Source organism: Vitis riparia, chromosome 14 (assembly GCF_004353265.1).
Source record: "Vitis riparia cultivar Riparia Gloire de Montpellier isolate 1030 chromosome 14, EGFV_Vit.rip_1.0, whole genome shotgun sequence".
In the NCBI taxonomy this organism is placed as follows: Eukaryota; Viridiplantae; Streptophyta; class Magnoliopsida; order Vitales; family Vitaceae; genus Vitis; species Vitis riparia.
In genome coordinates, this window is record NC_048444.1 from 18555766 (window position 1) to 18560270 (window position 4505).

Here is a 4505-nt window from a genome sequence, read left to right on the forward strand (position 1 = left end):
AATTTTAATTAGGTGGATGTGAAATAATATATAAAAATAATTTATTAATTATTCTTTATTTTTTTTCTTTTATTTTATTTTTACTCTTTATTTTTCCCTTTAAATTTTTTATCAACAAAAAATAACCTAAAAATTAATGACCTTCAAAAAAATTTAATAAAATTTGACAAGTACAAGAGGTTGTCTTCTTGATTTTCTATACATTGTCACTTAAGATTTTTTAAAAATTTCATTAACCTATCTATTTGGCAGTTTATAGACTTGGTCATCTCACTGTTCTAATTTTAAAGCATATACTCTCTAGTTTCAATATAGAAAAAAGGGTTTAATATTATTTGCAGAATTTTAATAATTTTAGCAGTCTTTTATTCAATGTGGAACAAAGTCTCCCATATGGTAGCTTACCATTATATATCTTGTCAGCAACCAAAGAAGATCTAAGGCCAACAATGGAGACCTGGTTCGGGGTCCTCGTCTCTCTCTGCATTGCTGCTTTCTTCTTCCCATTGCTCTTCTCCAAGCCCAAGAAGAAGCTCCCTCCTGGACCCTTTGCCTTTCCAATCATAAGCAGCTACCTACGGCTTCGGAAATCTTACACAGAACTTGAGCCAATCCTCAGAAACCTTCACGCTAAGCATGGTCCAATCGTCTCCCTCCCACTTGGCAACAGCCCAGCAATCTTCGTCGCGAGTGCCTCCCTGGCTCACGAAGCATTAGTTCAAAACGCTGCAGTTTTCGCCCACCGCCCCGTTCCTCCGGTTACCAACAAAGTCATTGGCAGCAACCAGCACAACGTCAGCTCCGCCGGTTACGGTCCCACCTGGTGCCTCCTCCGCCGCAACCTCACTACAAAAATCCTCAACCCCTTGCGCCTAAAAGCGTACTCCCGAGCCCACAAGTGGGTGCTGGAGATTCTCTTCTCTCGGCTTCGCAGGAGCTCTGAAACCGGAGATGGTGTGGTACGCGTGGTGGATGACTTCCACTTCGCCATGTATTGCTTGCTGGTTCTGATGTGCTTCGGGGATCAGCTTGAGGAGGAGAAAGTGAGAAAAATCGAAGCTGCTCAGCTGCGAGTTTTGGCCGGTTTTGGCAATGCTCAATTTCTGGCCTACCATAGGAAAGATCTTGTTTCGGAAGCGTTGGGAGAAGTTCCTGCAGCTTCGCAAGCATCAAGAAGATGTACTGATCCCTCTTATAAGGGCCAGAGAGCGCTTGAAGAAGGAATTACATGTTATATTTATATAAATATATATATATATTGTTGGTTAAAAATAAAGTGTAAGAAGAGTTACACTTTTGAAAATAAAGTGTAAGAAGGGTTACACTTTTAATGTGTGAATTAAACACATGATTAAGTTTTGGAATGTTACAAAACTTAAGAGGTATTTACACATATGATTAAGTTTTGAAATGTTACAAAACTTGAAAGGTTAAGGAAGACAATGAGTCTTCTCATCTTTGTAACTTTATAAAACTTAAGAGGTTAAGTGTAAGAGAGTTACACATTTGAGATTAAATCATGTTTAATGTGTGAATTAAACATATGATTTAATTTTTTGAATGTTACAAAGATGAAGAGATTGAGGAAGACAATGGGTTTTTTCTCATCCTTGTAACCATTTTTCAACCCTAAGAGTGTTTTATATGACTTTTTCTTCTTTTTGAAATCTTATGCAGAAAAGTGAAAAGGCTTGATCAATCCCAAGACTATTTCCATTAGTTCCCTAAAGATTTCTAGAGGTGGGAGGAAATAGAGTCTTTGGACAAAGTTCCAAGATCTTGTTTGAGCCTTTCTTGTGTTGTTCTTCTTCTTGTTCTTATTTTGTAACTTTGAGAGTTTTATTATATCAAAGTGAGTGTTTGAGAGTGTTTCTTTTCTCCATTGTATCCAAATTTTCCAAACATTACAAAACAAACAACAAGAAGATTCCGACAAAGAAGACAGCAGTCGTATAACAGTCTACGTTGATACTTTTCTGGATCTGCAACTGCCTGACGAGAAGAGGAAGCTCAATGACAGCGAACTGGTTAGTTTGTGGTCCGAGTTTCTCAACGCAGGGACACATACTACTTACACATCGCTGCAGTGGATCATGGCAAACCTGGTGAAGTACCGGCATATTCAGGCCAATGTCTTTGAAGAGATTAGTGGGGTTATGGGGACAAGAGAGGACGAGGCGAAACAGGAAGATTTGCAGAAGATGCCATACTTGAAGGCTGTGATCTTGGAAGGATTGAGGCGTCATCCTCCTGGACACTTCGGCTTGCCTCATGCAGTGAACCAAGATGTAAATCTGGGAGGCTATACAATCCCCCAAAACGCTAACATTTTTTTCATGGTAGCAGAGATCGCATGGAACCCTGAAGTGTGGGAAGATCCACTGGAGTTCAAGCCAGAGAGGTTCTTGACTGGAGATGAACCAAGATGTAAATCTGGGTGGCTATACAATCCCCCAAGACGCTAACATTTTTTTCATGGTAGCAGAGATCGCATGGAACCCTGAAGTGTGGGAAGATCCACTGGAGTTCAAGCCAGAGAGGTTCTTGACTGGAGATGGGGTAGAAGCATTCGATGTGACTGGGAGTAAGGAGATCAAAATGATGCCATTTGGTGCAGGAAGGAGGGTTTGCCCTGGTAATGGTTTAGGAATTTTTCATTTGGAGTACTTTGTGGCCAATTTGATTTGGAAGTTCAAATGGACTGCTGCGGATGGAGATGATGTTGATCTCTCTGAGAAAAAAGTTTCAGCCCTTCTGCCAGTGCTGATGCAGAATCCATTGAAGGCTCACATCTCTCCAAGGGCCAAATGAAATGAAGAAATACATATGCATTGCAGGTTTGTTGAATAAGGTAAAAATTTCATGAAACCATGGGAGGTGATGATATTGGTTATTATTAAGGTTGAGCAACTAATTAAGTTGACATTTTATAAAACCCGAGTATTGATATTTGATTACTTTAAAGAGTGCTTTTAGTAGTGATTATATAAAGGAAGCGCTTTTGGTCTTTTGAACACTTGAAAATTTTTACATTTCAAGTATTAGAAGGGTTAAAAACGCTTCTTAAAATCACCACTAAACAAGCTCTAAATGATTTGAGAGAATTTTGTTATTAATTTCTTGTTATTTTAAATATCAACTTTTTTGCTAAAACTAAATTTGAAAGTTGTTTTAAAATTATTTAATCCAAACATATTTATTAGTTTTATTAATATCAATTAATTGATGTATATATATATATATATATATATATTATCATTATTATAGAAAGTTGATAATCAATTGAGTTTTTTAGGCAATGATGGCTCAAGAGTAGTTTTTTTTTATTGAGAAAAAAAAAATCCTTTTTACTTATTAGGTTAAGTTAATTTTGGCTTTAAATAATATTATTAATTTATTTTATCAAATATATTTATATTTAACGTACTCAATGGCTTGAATTAAATCGTTAAATTATATTAAATGATTAAATTGGTTTACCAATAAATATGGTTCCTTAGTCTTAAGAGGGTCGGAAAATTTCTTTAATTTATTAACTAATACAAAGTGCTGGAATATATCTTTTTTGTTTTTTATTTTTAAAATAAAAAATAATGAAAACTTTGATATAAGATATAAAAACTTTGATATTCACATTAAAAAATAATAATAATGATTTTAAAAACTATTTAAAAAAAATATGGTATCAACGAATTTTTACTATCTTAAATTTCAAAATTTTTTTGAAAATGATTTTTAAAAACATAACTTTATGTATTATTTTAAATAAAAGTTTCTGATTTTAATATGAAAATAGAAAAAAAAATTCATGTGAGTTATGTAATAAATATTTAGTTTTTCAATGAAAGAAGACGTATGAATTGAGAGTGATAATGACACTGAGGGAGGCTAACATCTCATTAACATTCATACTTGGAAGATTTTATTTATGCATGCAATGACAATAAGATTTCATATTAATTTTGATCATTAATTACATGCTTAATATCCTAATTAATATTGGATAGTAAAATTAATGATTTAATCTTGCTGAACTTTTTTCTGTCATCCTTGCATGTCAATCCAAGTGATGAGTAAGGAGAATAAAGTTCAAGTCCTTCCCAGGCAAAATTTTTCTGTCATTTTATTGTCATTGGACATGTGTTCGTCACCTATTTGAATGGACAGTAGCTATACTTTGTCTTGTTTATTGATAAGTAGCTATCCTCATCACTAACTACCTTTGAAATTTTATTATACTATAATTTTTTTTGGATTGACATTGATCATGAATGGCCCAAAATCTTGATAGGTTAAACATGCTTTGATTATTTGAGTATAAAAAAGCATAATTTATCATTGGGAAAGTGTCCTAAATTTTTTTCTTGAGTCAATTTATTGGTTTATAATATTTTTCCACTAGGGTATATTCTTATAAGAAAATATTTAATTATAAAGTTTTTTATAAAAATAATATTATATGCATGCACTTATTTGCAATTAAATTTTGTTGAGATCTAAAATGG

The 4505-nt window shown here is 33.8% G+C and overlaps 1 pseudogene; it reads left to right on the top strand.

Moving 5' to 3' along the window:
- The first annotated feature begins 449 nt into the window (after positions 1 to 449).
- On the top strand, positions 450 to 2812 carry LOC117929463 (annotated as a pseudogene).
- Positions 2813 to 4505: the final 1693 nt, after the last annotated feature.